This window comes from Citrus sinensis, chromosome 7 (assembly GCF_022201045.2).
Source record: "Citrus sinensis cultivar Valencia sweet orange chromosome 7, DVS_A1.0, whole genome shotgun sequence".
Classification (NCBI taxonomy): Eukaryota; Viridiplantae; Streptophyta; class Magnoliopsida; order Sapindales; family Rutaceae; genus Citrus; species Citrus sinensis.
The window spans coordinates 12,749,723-12,770,989 of record NC_068562.1 but is presented as its reverse complement, the minus strand read 5'-3'; the positions used below and the strand labels follow the sequence as shown (position 1 = coordinate 12,770,989).

The 21,267-nt window shown below is 34.7% G+C and overlaps 2 protein-coding genes and 1 long non-coding RNA gene across 53 annotated transcripts in view; 2 read left to right on the top strand and 1 right to left on the bottom strand.

The window, feature by feature from the left end:
• LOC112495972 (protein REDUCED CHLOROPLAST COVERAGE 3-like) overlaps positions 1–21,267 on the bottom strand; it is a 109,838-nt gene that overhangs the window by 2,420 nt on the left and 86,151 nt on the right. The gene's annotated exons all lie outside the window — the stretch shown is intronic.
• The window catches only part of LOC102629279 (receptor-like protein 14), a 146,281-nt gene that overhangs the window by 53,062 nt on the left and 71,952 nt on the right, over positions 1–21,267 (top strand). The window lies entirely within an intron of this gene.
• On the top strand, positions 5,356–7,642 carry LOC127903780 (uncharacterized). The gene is made up of 3 exons (XR_008056585.1): positions 5,356–5,927; positions 6,206–6,269; positions 7,270–7,642. It is a non-coding gene; the product is annotated as an uncharacterized LOC127903780 (long non-coding RNA).

The window sequence follows — 21,267 nt, the reverse complement described above, 5'->3', positions numbered from 1 at the left end:
CACATCTGGCTTTGGAGTTCCATTCCGTGCCGCTTCTTGCTGCTCTAGAGCTCTTGATTCAAAATACTCCAGCCATGCAGCAGCATCCTGTAAAACAAAAAACAAAATACAACAAAATAACAAAAATCTCTTCCCATCAATAATATGGAACTTGAGAAATTCTCTCATGACAGTTAAGATTAGAGGTAGCAAAATGGATTACGACACGATTACACAACATAATACGACATATGACCCATATTTGTGTTAACAAATATTGACACGATTAATAAATGAGTTGACACGACACGATAAATAACCATGTCGTATCTGTTTTGGACCATCTCAATATGATTATACGTTTATAGCATAAATATCAATTATTATGTGTTAATATTATTGGAAAAAAAAACTAAAATATATACTAATCACTAAATTAATGACTCATGTCATACTCATATTATGTTATAAACTTATTCATGTCATACTTATGTCATTTTAACTTATTTTTTTGACACATTTGTTATTTTTAAATTAATTTTTAATTTGTTTGTATTTAATATTAAACAAGTCAACACGATTAATAAACGGGTCATATCCGTATTTTGATATTTCGATACGATTAATGAATGGGTCATATCCATACTTAACACCAAAATAGGCCGCCGATACAATATGTTTTATATCATAATATCACCTGTAAAAGATTGACAAGAGAGAAGCCAACTAGCCAAATTGCACAACAGAACCAATTAAAATATGACTACATGTAGTCACCTGAGTACGCAGATCTTCTAGTCCAAGCTTTGCTTGGAGAATCTTAAGTGTAGTTTGCTCATGTTGCACACTTAGTGAATATGCCTCCATCAAAGAAAGAGCTATGGCTATGGCATGATAACTTGCAGCTGTCTGTCACGTGAAGAAATCAAACAAAATGCTGAGTTTACAGAAAGATTTATAAGTCTAAAGAGTGTGTATACATGCGTAAATAGAGAGAGAAAAACCTGTATATGGTCACCTCCTAATAGTCTTTGGTTGCATTTAAGGGCCTCATGCAAATATCTAAGAGAAAGATGAACATTTCCCATGCCCTCTTCCATCATAGCCACATTTATGTATGTTGCAGCAGTGTTTGGATGTGAAAGTCCACAAGTAAAATGCAAAAGGAATAAGGCACGATTTACATATCTGCCAATAGTATGGTATGACCAGGAGCTAGAGCCAATAAAAGACAAATAAAAGCTAAAGTAGGTAGATAAAAACTGCATTAGTTCAAAGCAGATTCAATACAAAGGTCACATTTTTCGAAACTTCCAATTTAATTTATGAATAAATAAACCTTAATCAGTTAAAGAATGAAAACAAAGTTGCTCCGGTAAATCAAGTAGTGCTACTCACTTAAGAGCCAATTCAATGTTTTGAAGGCGATAATAGAAAATTGAAAGATCCCCGTAGCTTTTCATTGTATCTGGGTGGTCAAGACCAAGTTCCCTCTCATTAATATCCAATGCCTTCTGCTGATATATAGTTGCCTAAAATGAAGAAGAAGATATCTTGAATACATACGAACACTACTCTAACACTCAGACGCAGATGCCATTAGACGAAATGCCGGAACATAAGAATCATGAACGTGTTTGATTTAGTTAAAATATATAATCTGATATCAAAATTATGCTAATGCCTGTACATGTAATTCCTAAGTCCAGAAAATTATAATTCCTAATGCATATCTTTATACAAGACCATAAAAACTAACCATAACACACAAAAATTCAAATCAAATGTCCCGATGAATGAGAACCTCCGTACAGAAGGACGTTATAATTATACTAGACTTGGAATCACCAAGTTAACACTGAAATACAACTGAAGATTGTCATACCTGATTAAAGTCTCCAGTATGGTAGGGAACTACAGCTAGAAGACTGTAAGCACTTGCAGTAGTCCGATGGTAGGGACCACAAACAGCTATCATCCTTGCCAGTGCCTTACAATGCAAGTAATACATCATATGAGATCAAGAGATGCCTTATTATGAAAAGAATAATGTAATTCTTACGTATAGATCGAGTGGGTTATTACCTTTGTCCCATAATTTACAGCATCTTCTAGTTTTCCTTTATCAAGGGCAATTTTGGATGACTCTAATAAGGTCCATCCATCGGCTGAAGTGCAACCTACATGCTGTAGAATGCCATAAAAATAGCACAATTACATTCAATTTACAAATGAGTGACTCATTGAGAATGTAAAAACTAAATCAAAACACAATTAAGAGAGAAAATAGTCTCACCTTGCACACAGGAACCATGCTGACAATATCATCTCTCGTGAATGGGTTTGGGCATTCCATATCATATTCTCTGGGAACCAACACCAACCCAACCTGGGTGAAGTTTACAAGCAAAATTCAAGCTTTGAAAATAATCGGCTGCCAAAGGAACCGAAAAGACAGTACCTTATATGGCAAAGCCCACGTAGAATTGAAATCTTTCTCAAATGCTGAAACTCATCTTTCAGGGACCAACCAAATCTTCTGCCAAGAAATGTTCGTAGTCACTGCAATCTGAGGATATGATCTTCATTCAAGCTTTGGTCATCTTCCATCTCACAACAGCCAAATAATAAATTTAGGGAAGAAGCTATAGCTGCAGATAGGTCTGATAAATAGTCAACAGATGCGATGACTCCTTTAAGTACATGCTTGAACGCTCGAGTAACCATCTCATGAATACAAAGTGATTGTATGTGAGGAAGCTTCTCTGCAAGTTCAACCTGAATTTGTAAATGGGATTAGAACCAACAGAAGAAGAATACCAGGCTTTCAAGTATTAGCATGTCAATTTCTCAAAATATTGTATGTCATACAACATACAGTAATATCTAAAGACGACAATAATTCAATGTCTTGGAAAAGGTCAACAATGTCAAAAATTCTATCATGTAGTACAATTTTCAAAAAGGAACATTGATAATTCAATCCAGGAAGACTTGGGGAGATTGTTTACATATAGAAAGATAACTTGGGGGCTTTGTTTACATAAAGAAAGACAACATTTGCTTATTCCGATTTCCATGGGTGAATAGGTTGCATGTCTGAGAGAGAAAGAGAGGGAGAAATTCCTCACCACGCGACCTAAAGAGCGCATTTTTAGTCCCCTTAAATGCATAAAGTCTGTCAGTGTGCGGCCATCAACCGGAGAAAGTTCAAGTGATCCAAAGTCTGTTACCTAATAAAGAATGGAAATTAGTCCATAAACCATCCCCACACGTCTAAATTGGCTGCAACAAAGGCCCTAAATAAATTAAATAGTACCAGCTTTGGTAAAGCAATGTCATCATAATACTTGTATGCCATTTTCATAAGCTCATCCACTACCTGCACAAGAAATTAATTTTACCAGTCATTCCATATGAAAATAAAACAAACCAAATTTAGCGTAATGAAAACACAAAAAGTAGCAAACTTTACAGTTGAAATACAAAACAAATTTGAGATTCTGAAACCTTTGAATGAAGACCAGTGCCAGTTTCCTTCAATCGCAAGAAGGATTCTTCAGAAATTAGTTTTTTCAATTCCATCTCACAATTCAGCTCGCCATTGCTTTGCTGTCTACCATTACCTCCCACATTCATGCTGGACGGTCCATTGTCATTTTCGTTAGCCTCATTAATGCTACCAACAAGGTTAGGTCTGTTCTCCCTCTTCTTCAAAAATTTAAATTGCTTCCCAAGACCTTTGACAGCATGTTCAGTCTTAATATCATCCCCAGACCTCGTTGACTTGGTATCTGTTGTAGTTTCCTGCTTTTGTAGATGCTGCACCCAACAAGAACCAAGTTCCCATCTAATAGATCTTTCTGAAGCAGTTGGCTCCAGCTCTAACTTTGCTAAACTCTGTTTAATAACTCTTCTTACAAGACTTCTAAAAGCTTCTGAATTATCCAAATTGCACAGAGGTGACTGGTCTCCTCTAGCCGATTCAGCACTGAAAGACTTCTGAAGTACAATCCTTAAGCTGCAATAAATAGTTTACCCTGTCAGAACAACTTACATGGAGAAAGACATAAGATTATATGAAACAAAGGCAGAATCCACCAAAGAAGGTCTAAATACTTTCTGAAATAGCACAATCTAAAAAGCTGATGACCTATTTCAGCAACTGAGCATGCACTGTAATTATACTTTCCTTTATCCTTTATTTGAACATCATCAACGATGTCTGTTGGTTATTTTGTTAATATAACAATTACAAACCAATGTCAGGGCACATAACTATAAACACTCAACCATTATTGTGAAAGCCATGACTTAATGTTTCCTGCAACCACTCGTTATTTTTTAGGTGGTCTACAACTATGCAGAGGTGAAGCATCCCCATACAGTGAAGAATCTCACACGTATTTTAATGGAGGAAAACCCATTTTCTGGTCCATAGGATGCTGAAAGAGGAGTATATATCCCTAACTAGATATCAGCTTTCTTTTCTTTGGCCTATTCATAAACTTAACACTTGAAGAAAACCTGGTTTAGAAATCTGACATCAACTCCCCTTAAGAGTTCAGACATCTACTGATTAGATCCCATCTAAACAGGAAGAAAAAGGAGCAGGTGCTATCCTTTCTTAAGAATCCCCAACACCAGCATTTCAATCCTGTTCTATCTGGTAAAAATAAAGAGAATAACAATGCTCTGCATCATGAATTCAACTGTGATAGACACTAAGCAAAGAAGCTCATACCAGTTAGCATTTCTAAGATATCTTGCAGAATAGCTTAAAACGGTTAGTGGTTGAAAGATAATTTTTCATATCTTACAGCCATTCTCCATCTGTAGATTTCCTAGTCTTTGTGTGCTAAGAGGAATCAACAGAGGAAGCATTGTGTTACAATTTCAAACCTGTTAATATTAAGAGAATTAGCTCCTCCATCAGGTTGATCTTCAATTTCAATATCTTGTGTGCCAAACTTCTCCGTCACATCACCAACAACCTTTACTACGGCGGTGTATCCACAGTGTCTTACAATGACGGTACCCAATGAGGAGGTATCCTGCCAAAAACTATATTGTTTCAGTTCTCTTTATCACAAAATCTTTGAAACTAAAATAAAAAAAAGAGAAAAAGAAAAGGAAGATAAATCTAGATATTTCAAGAAAATTTTATTTCAAGATCTACCATGCTGAAAACTTTAGCAATTGTATCACTAGTTGATATAATACAAGCATGCCCAACCAAGGTTAATAGGCTTCCCCAAAAAGGGTTGATGACATTAAGCTGGAGCAAACTACAAGCAGAAAATCAGAGGGATATGGATAAAATGAGTAGAAAGATGTAACATATGTGAATTAAAAATGAATAAGTATGAGGCGGTTAAGAAGTTAGTAAAAGCAAAAGAATAAGCTGGACACAGAGGAAACATATGCACGTGTAACAGAGAGTGAGAGAGAGGCTGCCAAACCGACCAAACTACAGACCGGGAAACCCGACCCGAACCGCGAACGTGACCCGGCCGTATCTTCCGATTCCGGCCACCGCACCGGTCAAGCTTGGTAGCAATCTGAAGCTTCGAAGTCGTCCGTCGTTCCCATGCCATCCTTTTCGCCGAAAACCAACCGGAACACCGGCGATCGAAGCTTGAAACCCGCGACTGTTTCACTTTGCTCCGCTGAGATTTTTGCCGGTTTTGGGTGACACCACCGGTTGGATTTTGTTCCCCACGACTCCCTCTTCCATTTCCGACCATCCATAGGCACCGAGAGTCACTGTGTTGCCGCCGGTCGATTGTTGGAATTCACGGCTGCCGAGCTAGATTCTGGCGTCGTTACCCCGCGTTGGAGCTCACCGCCGGTACCATTGAACTCAGCGTGATTGGAACTTTAAGATTTGAGCTTCCTAGCCAGTGTTGACCAAATTCCGGTGACCGTTGACCGGCAAGGGCATTTTGGTAATTTCACACTATGAGGGCAATTTTGTAATTTCTGAGCCTGTGGATATTTTAGTAATTCCTAGAATTGAGGATTGGGTGTAATTACGATTCCGAGGGTAATTCAGTGATTTAAGATTTCAGAGCATGTTAATGATCTACGGACTCAAGGGCATTTTAGTAATTTTATGGACATGGGAGTTGTCAATTATAGATAGATGTTCGTTTCGAGTTTATTGTATTTAATTTAGTCATAATTCCGATTTACGGAAAATAATTATGTTGTTTCCTTGATTTAGGAGGATCCGCGAGCGAGAACCGGTCCGCGGACGTGGACGATAACCGACCGTGAACACCGTCACTGTGAGTGGAATATACAAAACCTATTTTCATAGTTAATTATGATAGTAATGCATGTTTGTGAAATAAGTATTTTAAATGTTCTGATTTAATGATTTCCTCGAAATGGATTTTAGTTACGCATTGGTATTTTATTAAAATGTTTGGTTATTGATTTTGCGTATCGACTTTGAATAAAGCATGATAGTATTTTAAAGATAAGAAAAGTGGATTCAAATGTGGTATGATTTAAAATATGATTAAGAGGTATGTGAATATGAGTATAATAATTGTTTTTGAAATCATTAGACAGTACCCTTCCCTCCAGATACAGAGATACAGATGAGATGAGATGAGAGGCCTTTGGGACCCGTCTGAACACACATAGAGGCTTTGGGCCCTGTGTTTGGGTGCTTTTGCCTTTTGGGGGCATATGCATGCGGTATGATGATTACAGATATACTGATATGAGATACAGACAGATATTGAGCTACAGATGATACAGATGAGATACAGGCCTTTGGGGCCTGTCTAAGTACACACAGAGGCTTTGGGTCGTGTGCTTGGGCGCTTTTGTCCCTTGGGGACCAGATTATGCATGCACAGATATGATGAGATATGAGATGATATTTCCCTGTCTATCCGTGTAGCTCCGGGGCGTGACGTTACCCAGATAGTACGTCATTGCCCGTCCGTTGAGGTCCGGATATGACGAGATTATTTCCCTAGGTACTTGTTTGGTGATGATTTTCAGATTTGTGGATTCTAAATGATATTATGATATGATTTCCATGATTATTACGTATGATCGTTATATATGCTTTTCATCGTTAGTAATCTGGTTTAAATGTTAAATGATTTATTAATGGTTTTTCGCTTATGGTTTAATGCAATCGTATTTGGAAATGAAATGATTATTTCTTTTAAAGTAAGAATTAATTTTCAAAACTACTATCCACTCACTGATCTCACTGAGTTTTAAACTCACCTCGTTTTTATTATATTTCCCCCCCCCCCTCACCAGGAGGTTGCAGGTACACCAGACCGACCCAGCGACTGTAAATATATTTTGAGTCTTGGGCACATGATGGTGTTAGAAGATATAAATGTTTTTGTTAGGACATCTTGATTATCTCGTTCTGTTGGGATTGTATAATTTTGTTATATTATTCTTTTGGGATTAAGAATAAATTGAGATATTAATATTAGTTATAATATTATCTTTTGAGACTCTGGAGATATAAAACTCAGTATTTTGGTTGAGGTTGTTGATCACTGGAGTTGTTGTATATTGAATTGTATTGGGAGTGTTATATTCATATTTGTAGATTGAGAGTGTTATATATATAAAGGAGATTCTGTCGAATTTTCGGCAGAATCTTTACTAATAGAATTTTTATCAAGTCCGTTTTGATGAGACTAGATAAACTCGCCTGGGCGGATTCGGGGCGGGTCGTTTCAAAAGACCTGCTATCAAGTGAATTCAACAGAATAGGGAGTCACCAAACAGAATGGCAACATAAGATTCATGAAGCTAAACCAGATATATAAGGTTAGTAACGAGTAGTGATTCTTAGGAAAGAACCTAAAATTGACTTTCTTGTGCATTCATAAATGTGTAGAAAGAGAGAAGGAAGAGGATGGGTATTTTAGGCCATCATCAAATGCTAGATATCAGATAAAGAGTGAAACATCTTAATCCGACTGAAAAATCACTCCCTGACAAAGGTAGAGCTATATTATTCCGCCCACGTAAGTAATTTCACCTTTGATAAATGTCTTTTATGTGTGTGTTCTGTGAACGTAAGCATAAGAAGTAAAGGAGAAATCGACTTACGTGAACAACTACACTCTCATCTGCAGTAACACCTTTTAGTAAATTCCTTTGAGCAACTTCTGCAGCAGACATACCGGATGACTTATTTCCTTTAATAGTAACCTCAGACTTCAAGCTTGCATCTTCTGCCGGTAGGCATGGGAAATTTGATGGAGACTCAGCAACAGATGGAGGTACAAGCCATGTATTAGCTCGAAATCCATAGGGAAGATTACCAAACTGAAGAAGGATAATGAATAAACTACATCAGTAAAATCAAGTTAAAATCACATTTGAATTGGTAATAAACTATGTCAGCACAGAAATTGTTACCTTATTATATTCAACAAAAGCTTTCATTAGGGATTCATATGCCTACATCACGCATAATGACCATAATTATTAACAAAATAATTGAAGGGTAAGCTAATTGAATTTACAGACGAAAAAAAGATGCATTCAGATAAAAAAGAAAAAAATAATCTGTAGATTCAACTATTGAGTACCCACATTGGCAAAAGCTCAACTGAGATTTTGCAGAAGATCCACCAGGGAGTTGCTTTGGAAAAACTGCTTTCCCAAAGTATAGAACCCTTTTACTGATGCAACTACTTGTATAAGCTTTCCATTGCAGATTTTAATCTGTAAGCACAAAATACAGTTTCCCGCGCTTTCAAATACTCACATTACTCACAAAGACATGAAAATAATTCATGCATTCTTATTAAATAGCAGACAATGATTATTAAATCTTTAACACTCATTGGCCAATTCATCAGCAAAAATAACGAGTTGAATAACTCTACAATTAATTAGTCCTTAAACAACAAACAACAATAATCAGAACTTTATATTAAATGGCACCTGAATTTCAAAATAATCACCGTCGCGCTTCTCTCCTTCTTTGCGTTCACATTTTCTCAAATCTTAAAAATCAAAATTATTAAAAATTAAAATCAATAAAAAAATTTCATATTCAAATAAATCACATATATTTATTTCATTTTCCTCTTTCTTTTTTTTGTTTTTGATCGACCATGTAAAAAACGAAGACAAATAAATAAATGGACATTAGGCTTACTCAAGATGGGGGGAGCGAGGTGAGAGAAAGAGAAGAAGTCATAAAACTCGGAGGGTTTCGGCGTCGGGTGAATGGCCGCCATGTCCAGACTCGGAGAAACCGCCGATGAAACTGGCGATGACGTGGCGCGGGGCCCGCTTCGGTTATCTGCTGCTGCTGTTGCTGCTCCATCAGACAGATCGCCAGAGTTTGGTGAAGGCGGGTGGGGCCTACTGCCGTTCTTTTTGGCACATGACTCTGACGGTGGCGGCAATCGGGAGTTTCTGGACTTGGAGAACCGTGTGGTGCACGCGACGATGTCGAGAAGCCGCCGCACGTGTGCCACGGCCTGAGATTCCTCGGTGTATTCCTCTGCGAAGGACAGTGCCAAAAATGTAAACAACAAGGAATTGCCGGGCAAAGTTTTTTTTCTTTTATTATTTTAGTTCTTTCTATTAAATATTAACTTAATTATAAGTAGAAAATAATTATAGCCCTAAACTATTATTTTCTTTTATTATTTTAACACTAAACTATTCGTCAAACTTATTTTTGAAAATAATTTTTTATAATTAAAATACTTCTAGATTAAATTTTAATTATAAGCACTAAAAAATGAGAAAAAAATAAAATTTTCACTCTTTAAACAAGCCTTTACATATAATTTTGTTAAACTCTAATCATATTAATTATTCATGATAAAGTTACTAATTCTAAAATAATACACTTCTGTAAACCTTCTTGCTCTGTTTACATGTCTGCCAACTAATTTTTTTTAATAGATTAAAATTTACGGTTGGTTGAAAATTAAGACCATAAAGCGACAAGTCGTTTTCATGTTGAATTGACTGTTCAATTAGGTATGCTCGACTCGAACAAAAAAATTCAAAATAAACTTCAAAAACATGAAAAAGTTTGGTAAGGCTAGTAAAACAAACTTTATGCCTAGCTTATTGAAGTTAGAGACAACTCTTGCTTATAACAATGCTAATCTGCTAATTTTGTTTTATTTTTTTCTTGTATATGATGTATTCTCATATTAGTTATTTTTTAAATATATTTATATATACTTTATAAAATAAAAGTTGAACTCTTTTGACAATGTGGTAAAAAACATCAGTTGTTACTTCATGAAGTTGAATGATTGTAATAGATAATGATTCCATTTGTATAATTAATTTTTACTGATTATATAATGAAGTGATGCACTCAATCTAAGGCGGCAGTTGTATAAAATGTATAGTGGAACAAAAACAAAATGCTCTCAAGTTGCACTTATTTATGCCTTAAAAATTTTTTCCACAAGTACATAGATTCATTGTAATCTCCGACCCTTTGCCTAAAAAAGTAAAAAAAATAAATAAATAAATTTGAAAATTAACATAAGATTAGAAAATTATATTGACCAGAAATATGAACAAGTTTTTTTCTGATTTAAGCAAATCTTCAATATCAATATCATAAATTTAATTGATAAAAAAGATTCTGGAAAAATAGAATAAAATAATAAACATGGAGCAGTAAAAGGAATTATTGTTTTTTGTGTTATAAAAGGAAAATAATAATTTGTCCTTCTTCCTTGGTTTGCACAAGTGAGATGTGAGGGAGTGAGTCAGAGCATCTATGAAGCAAAAAATTGGGGCATCAAAACAGAGGCAAAGGACTAGAAGCTTGCATTTTAAGTACCCCCCTCAAGATTGGCCAAATTTTGTCATTTAATGTACAGCACTAAAAAGCATGGTAACGTTCCAAGTGTGCAGGACTAAGTGGACTGCATCAAATTAGTTTTTTTTTTTAATGTTAAAAAATAAAATAATGTCATTTATTTATTTCTTTAGTCAATAATTTTTTTTTTACTTTAACCTGTCTTTTTCAACAATATTAAAAAAATTATTTCGAATTAAAAAATTCTTAAAAAACATAAAATAAAATGAATGTAGTTTACTAAAATAGTATGGCAATGAATGCACAACTAAAAAGATCTAAATGTTAATAATTAAAAATGACAAATAAAATGAGACCCACATCCACATGCATGGGATTTTTTAATTCAGAAAATTTGACATGAGAGAGATTCACCTACCTTCAACTATTCTGAGCAAACATGGTTTCAGAGTAACAACCTCTACTCTAGCATTCAATCTCTGCCCCTTGACCTAATAATAATAAAGAAGAAATAAACGAATAAAAATAAGGTGGAAAAAAAAGTATCTACTGTTTAATATCATTATTCATAATCATAATAAAAAAAAAGGGGGGGGGAGAGATAATAAAATATAGATACATCGTGAGAGAGAGAATAATTTGTGAGGTGGCAAGTTTCTACATTGGAAGCCAACAATTTTTTCACATCAAGTATCTTGTCAGTGGAGATGCCCTTTGAGCAAATTTCAATCAAACAAAACAAAAAAAAGATGATTAATTAATAATTCATTTATATCTATAAAGTTTTACAAAATAATATGCTAATCATAGCTGGTGAGGGCAAAACAAGAAAGTATTAATAATAAGTATAAATGTATACCTTGAGAATAACTTGTGATTCATATGGGGTGATGATTGTGATATCAAGAACACTGGGCACTACTGCACAATCAAACATGCAGGCTAAAAATAATTGAATAAATATATGTAACATGCAGGCTAAAAATAATTTAGTTACAGCCTTAAAGGAGACAATCCAACATGCAGGCTAAAAATAATTGGTGGTGTTGTGGAAGTTTGAATTCATAGATTTACAGTTCGGTCTAAATGTTCATTAAGTAAAATTTAAAAATCAGCATTATATCTATTTTTACTAATATTTGAATAAATCTATGTATCCTTATTCATATTTTATCAAAAATGGATTATAAAGAGGTTTGATGGAGATTGTTAGGGAGAAACTTTTGTGGGGCAGGCACGCGAGGATCCAAAGGATCGCACAGCCGCATCAATAAATTTTTCATTTAAAAAATATATAAAATTACATTATTTTAACTTATAAATCCCATCAGAACTGCCAAATTAGTGTGCAGGCGCGCACCACCTCAGTCATTTCTCGGATTGTTGGGGACTGCAGACTGCAGCTCACGGTTGAATTTTCCCCGTAGCGTTCTTGACGTACGCCAATATTTTAATCAGCTTTAACTTTAAGCCTCTGTTTTATAAAAATTATTTCACCAGCAGATTACATGTGAAAGAAAGCATATTGTAAAGCCTTGTATTCATTTACATGATTACTGTCATCAGTATCTCTTGCTTATTCGTTCGCTTTTTCTTTCGTTAGTTATTGCGGAAACGCGTTTGAGTAGCTATCAAAATTATGGTGATCAAGTGAGCTGCGGGAAAAAAAAAAAAAAAAGGTTACAAAGAAAAGAAATGGGATTTGAAAACAACTCTCATAATCCGGCTGAGACGCCGCAATTTCGTTATGCAGCAAATGTTGTTGTACGTTCACAAGTGAAGTGTGAAGCTAACATTTCACTTTGCCAATAGCCATGCACCTCAAACTAACCAATTAATTTGCATCTTCAGTTATTTCTTTGGTCGGTACTAAAGTCAAACTCATTTTACCACAATATTCAAGTCAATATTTCAACATTCTTTTCTCTCTTTGATCTGGTCAAAGGTTTTAATTCACTCGTATCTTGCTAAAGCAGATGTAATATTCTCACTTACTTTGTTCAAAACTAGCTAGATATAGTAGAGCAACTCATTTGAATGATGTGCTAGAAAGCAAAGCGAAACTTGAAGGAGATATTCTAACATGCGGGCTCTAAAAATAATTTGTGGTATGCTGGAAGTTTTAGTTTATAGATTTAAAGCTCAGTCCAAAGATTTATTAATATTAAGTGTAATTTGAATATCAGTAATATATCTGTTTCTATCTATATTTTGTTAAAAGTGGATTATAAAGAGGCCAGATGAGGATTGTTGATGACTGCAAACCGCAGGCCACGATAAGAGAGTGACCGCTCAATGCCTCTTTACAAAAACTTTTTCTGTTCATGCAAAACGTTTCTGAAAATGTCTAGCCAAAAGCTAAAAGCATTTCCATTTTGTTATTTTTCATTTTCAGAAGCAGAAAACACTTGTAAAGACAAATTACATGGTAACTTTGATGTCACGTGATTTGCACATGATGCAGGTAAGTCAGCTGTTAATTTCTCTTTGTTTCAATGTCTTTGGACGGTGCTAGATTCACTAGCAGATAACATGTATCAACAGGTAATAGTCTCTCACTTGCTTTATTCAATCCATGCATGTTTTCTCATTGACAGGGCACGTGAAAATGCGCAGAATTTTCGTTCTGCTTATCAAGTTGATGGTGTATCAAAGACTTAGTTTTCTAACATTTCCATGTGTGTATATATTAGTCATATATTTGCCAGACAACCAGAAAAACTTCAAGAGAGCAAAATTTGACTGGTCAATCTTGTAAGTGTTTCTCTTGCAGTTAATATTAATAATGAAAATGCTTCTAATGAAGTTGTCATTGTGGATTGGCATAGCTTTGATTCAGTTACATGGATACAAAGCATGCTTGGAAACAGAGAGGATTGCTCTGTTGGAAATCAAGAGCTTCTTCGCATCAACCAGTGGTGTTGGATATGATGACGAAGTTCTTTCTTCATGATTTGATGATGATGGAATGTCGTCTGATTGTTGTAACGATTGGGAGAGAGTTAAGTGCAACGCCACCGCCCGACGGGTGACGCTGTTAGAGAATTTAAGAATATGGAGGCAAAGAATGAAGAATATTTCTTAGGATTTGAGACGTGTTTGCACACTTTCCTTTAAGGTTTTATTTGCCCTCACCAATCTTGGTTTGCTATAGAGTTTTAATGGCAAATTACCCCCAAGATATATCAAATCCTGAATTAAGTCTCTAGCAATAAGATTGTATTTCCAGAACATATATGAAACCTAAAAAAAATATGATATTAATCTCATTGTATATATTTCCTTTTTGAAGAAGATGGTAACTTTAAAAAAATACAACCATTCGAAATGGTACTTCTTCAAAAACAATCTTTTGGTTTGAATTTGCAACGATTAACACTTGAAATATGCCAACCGTTTTCTAGTTGACGCCTTTCTGGAAATAAACGGTTAGCCGTTTTCGCAATAAACGGTGCGCCGTTTTATTCCAGAATGTTAAATACGTTGCTCTTTGTAAAGAAACGGTTAGCCGTTTCTCAATAACGGTGAGCCGTTTTCTCTTGAACATAAAACATACTCTTTGGATTTAAACGGTTATCCGTTTTCTCAATAACAGTGAGCCGGTTTCTCTAGAACATAAAACATGCTTCTCTGGAGTTAAACGGTTAGCCGTTTTCTCCATAACGGTGAGCCGTTTTATCCAGTTTATCAAAAACAGCAAACATGCTCTCTGGTCGTAAACGGTTAGTCGTTTGCGCAAGAAACGGCAAACCGTTTTCGTCCAGAATATCAAACCAAAACTTGAAAGATGTTACAATCTCTCTTACAATCCCCACTAGAGATTGTAATATTTTTCAGATTTATTAATGATAAACTTATACATATAAAAAGGTATCTTTCGATTTTAACCTTTAATTAGTGAGTGTATTTCAAAGCATTTACAAGACAATAGTGTGCTAAGCATTAAACTTTGTCTCTTAAGTAAATACCGGAGATACATCACATATAAGCTATCCCATATTTCAAAGTTGTGTTCCAATAGTTAGCACTATTCCGCCCTTGTGCTCTATCTTGGATTCATGAACATGTACAAGATTAAACCATGACCTTGTTAGAAACGGCACCATTTCTTATGTTCACTTAGGTGAAGTTTCAAATTATGTCTTTAGCTACTATAAGACTTGAACTTCATTAAGAGTAAATACTCAACCTCAACCTCGTAGCTATTTGCACCGAAACTCTCGAATGGGATTATTTATTACTCGGTACCAAACCAGTCACATAACAACAACTTGTTATTACCAATTTAACTATGGAGTAGCGGTACAACTACTACATAGTTGGGTTACCGTCGTTGGTGACTTTATTATGCAAAGGTTTCAATCCCATTCCAAAAGATGTATCCGTAACTAAGTCTCTTGAAAGACCTTTTGTTAAAGGATCTGCTAGGTTCTTATTAGTCCTAACATAAACAATATTAATAACACCATCTGCTATTAATTGTTTCACATATTCATGTCTCAAGCTAATATGTCTAGACTTTCCATTATACACTTTATTATAAGCTCTAGACAATGTAGCTTCACTATCGCAGTACAAAAAAAATAGATGGCATCGGTTGTGGCCACAACATTACATCAAACAACAAATTTCTCAGCCATTCTGCTTCTTTGCCTGCAGCTGCAAGTGCTATAAACTCACTTTCCATTGTTGAATGAGTTATGCACGTTTGTTTCTTTGAAGCCCAAGAAACCGCTCCTCCAGCAATTGTAAAAATCCAACCAGAAGTGGATTTATTGTCTCTTGTATTGGTTACCCAACTAGCATCTGAGTATCCTTCCAGTACTTCAGGATAATCATTATAAAACAAACCCAAATTAATGGTCCTTTTAAGATAACCAAGTATCCTACCAATTGCTTTCCAGTGTTCAACACTAGGGTTACTCGTGAATCTTGACATTTTGCAAACTGCAAATGCTATATCAGGCCTCGTACAATGCATAGCATACATCAAGCTACCAATAGCACTAGCATATTCTAGTTGTGCTACTACTCGGCCTGAATTCTCTAGTAATTTAATACTAGAATCATATGGGGTATTAGCTTCTTTAAATTTCAAATAATTGAATTTAAGAAGCACTTTCTCTATATAATGAGATTGACACAACGAGTAACCCCCACTATGTTTATTCACTTTGACACCTAAGATAGTATCTACTTCACCAAGATCTTTCATCTTAAATTGTGAAGTTAAATACTTCTTTGTATCATCTACTCCTTGCATATTTGTTCCAAAGATAAGCAAGTCATCAACATACAAGCATATAATCACACCAAAATCATTCGTAAATATAAAATATATACATTTATCAGCATTATTATGCTTAAAACCATGAGATAAAATTACCGAATCAAACTTCTCATGCCATTGTTTTGGTGCTTGCTTTAAACTATAAAGAGATTTGACTAACTTGCATACCTTTTTCTCATTTCCTTGCAAAACAAATCCCTCAGGTTGTTCCATATAGATTTCTTCATCAAGATCACCATTAAGAAAAGCTGTTTTAACATCCATTTGATGCACATACAAATTGTTCAATGAAGCAATTGCAAATAGCACTCTTATAGAAGTTAACCTTGCTACCGGAGCATATGTATCGAAATAATCAATACCATTTCTTTGCTTAAACCCTTTGGCTACTAATCTAGCCTTAAAAGTTTGCAAAGAACCATCACTATTGTACTTTCTTCTAAATACCCATTTGCTGCTAATTGGTTTAGATCCTGGAGGAAGATCAACCAAGACCCATGTTTGATTTGACATAATCGAATCCATTTCATCATTCACCGCCTCTCTCCAAAAAGAAGCGTCTCTAGAAGACATAGCTTCGCTGAATGTATTTGGATCTTTTTCAATATTTAACAACAATGGTACTTTGTTAAGTACATTCTTTCTATCCCCTTCAACCAAGAAGAGTAGTGCTTGTGATGAAATAAAATCCGGAGCTAAACTCTTTTCTTTCTTTTCACGTTGACTCCTCCTTGGTTCGAAAGATGTCATAGACTCTTTCCTTTTATTATTGTTAGTGGAGGAAACAGGAGTATTAACACATGGTTGATCAATAATTGATTCTAATTCAATATTAGAATCATGTTGAAATTTATTCTCAATAAATTCAACATCTCTAGATTCCACAATCACATTAGAATCTAAATCTAACAACCTATAAGCCTTGGAATTTTCAGCATATCCTACGAAAACACTTTTTATACCTCTAGCACTCAACTTTGATGACTTAGGGTCATGTATTTTATAAAAAGCTACACAACCTCAGACCCTTAAATACATCAAGTTTGGTTTTCTTCCTTTCCAAATTTCATAAGGAGATATATGTGTTTTCAAAGATGTAATTCTGTTATGAATATGACATGCAGTGAGTAATGCTTCCCCCCACAAATTATTTGGTAGTTTTGCATTAAGGATCATGGAATTTATCATATCCGTGAAAATCCTATTCTTCCTTTCAGCCAAACCATTTTGTTGAGGAGTAAATGGAGCTGATCTTTGGTGAATAATTCCAAATTCTTCACAATAATTATTAAATTCAATTGAGAAATATTCACCACCTCTATCACTACGAACCATTTTGATTTTCTTATCTTTTTGGTTCTCAACTTCAGCTTTGAAAATTTTAAATTTATCAAAAGCTTCATTTTTTGTTCTAAGTAAATACACATAAGTGTATCTAGAACAATCATCAATGAACGTGATAAAGTACCTCTTACCTCCTCTTGTTAACATGCCATTATACTCACAAATATCGGTATGTATTAAATCCAATATTTGAGTATTTCGTTCAGCTTTAGGAAAAGGTTTCTTAGTTAATTTAGCTTGGATGCAGATTTCACACTTATGACCTTTAACATCATTGCAATTAATCAAACCATGCTTAGACATGTATTTCAAAGATCTAAAGTTCAAATGTGCTAATCTAGCATGCCAAACATCACAAGACTCAACAATATAAGCTAAGTTGATATTATTATTATTAATGCTGAGTTTGTACATTCCATCACAAGAATACCCTTTCCCAACAAATAATCCATTCTTTGAGATAATACATGTATTACCCTCAAGCACAAGCTTAAGCCCATGCTTACACATACAACTAGCAGAAATAAGATTCTTCCTAACGGAAGGTACATGAAAGACATTATACAATGTGACTTTCTTTCCAGAAGTGAAGTTGATTTCAACTACTCCTTTCCCTGCTACTATGGCTGCATTATTGTTCCCCATGAGAACCATTTGTCCTTCTGTTTCTTCTTTGTATGATAAGAAAAATTTCTTATCATTACAAACATGAATTGTTGCACCCGAATCGAGCCACCAATCATAGGACTTAGTTTCAGCCATATTGGTTTCAGTAATCATGCCAATTTGCATTTCAGAAACCATAGCACAAATCTCTTCAGATTTGTTTTCAATAACATTAGCCTTATGGGAATTCACTTCTTCCTTTTTCTTCTTGAATCTGCAATCACTTTGGCGATGGCCTTTCTTACCACAAAAGAAACAATTTCCAGAAAACTTTTGTGTGCTGGACTTCTTGAATTTCTTGTCATTCTTGACCTTAAAATTCTTTGAGAATTTACTAGCTTCAACAACATTAACTTTAGTAGAATCATGCTTATCCTTGGATTCGCGAGACCTAGTCTCTTCTTCAATTACCAAGTGTTTTTGCAATTCTTCTAAAGTTATGTTCTCTTTACTATGAAGTAGTTTCTTTCTATAATCATTCCAACTTTGAGGCAATTTAGCAATAATAGCCCTAACTTGAAATGATTCAGAAATTTCAACTTTTAACTCTCGAAGCTTAGTAACAATAATTTGCAACTCATGTATTTGATCAAGAATGGATTTTGTGTCTACCATGATAAATTCAAAATATTTAGAGACAAGGAATTTGTCAGTACCTTCTTTCTCCGTTTTGTATTTGTACTCAAGAGCATTCCAAATTTCCACCGGAGAAGTCATAGAATTGTAGAGATCATATAACCTGTCAGAAAGTGTATTGAGTATGTGACCCCGGCACATCAATTCATCATCTTCACGATGTTTCCTTGCAGCCTTAACAACTTCGGTATCATCTTCTCTTGGTTCTGGAAATGGCTCCAATTTCGGATCAAGAACATATGCCACTTTAAGAACAGTAAGAAGAAAGAACAATTTTCCCTTCCAACGAGTGAAATTAGTTCCATCAAAACGATCGAGATGGACACTAGGATTAAGAAATGACGTCAAACTCTTCTCAGCCTCCATTTGCATTAATAAAACCTTAAAGATTGTTAGAGAATTTAAGAATATGGAGGCAAAGAATGAAGAATATTTTTTAGGATTTGAGACGTGTTTGCACACTTTCCTTTAAGGTTTTATTTGCCCTCACCAATCTTGGTTTGCTATAGAGTTTTAATGGCAAATTACCCCCAAGATATATCAAATCCTGAATTAAGTCTCTAGCAATAAGATTGTATTTCCAGAACATATATGAAACCTAAAAAAAATCTGATATTAATCTCATTGTATATATTTCCTTTTTGAAGAAGATGGTAACTTTAAAAAAATACAACCATTTGAAATAGTACTTCTTCAAAAACAATCTTTTGGTTTGAATTTGCAACGATTAACACTTGAAATATGCCAACCGTTTTCTAGTTGACGCCTTTCTGGAAATAAACGGTTAGCCGTTTTCGCAATAAACGGTGCGCCGTTTTATTCCAGAATGTTAAATACGTTGCTCTTTGTAAAGAAACGGTTAACCGTTTCTCAATAACGGTGAGCCATTTTCTCTTGAACATAAAACATGCTCTCTGGATTTAAACGGTTATCCGTTTTCTCAATAACGATGAGCCGGTTTCTCTAGAACATAAAACATGCTTCTCTGGAGTTAAACGGTTAGCCGTTTTCTCCATAACGGTGAGCCGTTTTATCCAGTTTATCAAAAACAGCAAACATGCTCTCTGGTCGTAAACGGTTAGCCGTTTACGCAAGAAACGGCAAACCGTTTTCGTCCAGAATATCAAACCAAAACTTGAAAGATGTTACAATCTCTCTTACAGACGCAACTCTCACTCAATCAGAATACAAAAATCAACTACTCTGATTATAACTCTTTTATTCTTATGAAGTTTCTCTTCTGAATATGTCATTGTTTCACCCTTTCGAAGAATTGCAGTGCCTTGACTTCTATGAGAATAAAGGTACAAGCATATGTATATATTACTCATTCATAATTATTTTGTCAGTGACTAATTAATGATAGTAATTCATATGCATTTGAAGCTTACGACAGCTTGGGGAGTTTGAGACAGCTGAAGATCTTAAATCTTGGTGGTAATTTCCTCAACGACAACATATTACCATATTTGAATACACTAACTTCACTTACCACTCTGAATCTTCGTTCCAATAACATTGAAGGTTCCAGAATCAAGCAAGGTATATATGTTTGATACCATCTTGCTGGCTTCAGCCTGTGTACATGCGCGCATTGCAACCAAGACCCTGGGAAAGTGGCCTCGCAATTATTTTTTTTTTCCTTTTCCTTTTCTTTTTCTCTAAACTTCGTTTTCGGAACACATGAAATCTATCAATTAGAAAGGGAGGGGGAAAAAAAATCGTAGTAACTATTAATTGTTGACCATTGACCCAAACTCTGACATCAATAACAAATTTTAAAAATATCTAAATAGATTTATTAAATAATAAATGCTAATAGTATGTTTTTTTAAATATTACATATAATACAATTGTTAAATCTTATAAATTATTCATAAGACTAATAAATAGAAGGTAAAATAAATTAATTAATATAAAATTATTAACTCGTAAAACAATTAACATGGTTTTAATTCATTTGTTTTAATGGAATAAAACCGCTGACCAAAATAATTAGGAAATTTGATTTTTATCTGTTTTTTAAGTCTTGTATTGGATTTTGACCGAATTCGCTATAATTAGTTTTCATTCTATAAAATTTTAATCTTTTATTTTCAAGTTTAGGAATATGTAATTTGAAGAATCTTTTTGAGTTGGATCTAAGCTCAAATAACTTTGAGGGTCACCTTCCTCAGTGTCTCAACAACTTAACGCATCTCAAAGTTCTTGATATTTCTAACCGTCAATTAAGTGGAAAAGTTCCTTCTACCTTGACCAACCTCACGTCACTTGAATATTTAGATCGCTTTTCCATTAATTTCCAAGGAACAGTCTCAATAAATTCATTGGCTAATCATTCAAAGCTCGAGGTCTTGTTAATCTCATCAGGAAGCAATATGTTACAAGTGAAAACTGAAACCTGGCACCCCACATCTCAATTGAAGGTTCTCAAATTATCCGACTGCCACTTACATGTCATTCCTAGTTTTCTTTTACAACAGTACCACTTAATATTCCTTGACCTCTCTAATAATAAGGTGGTTGGCAATTTCCCAATTTGGTT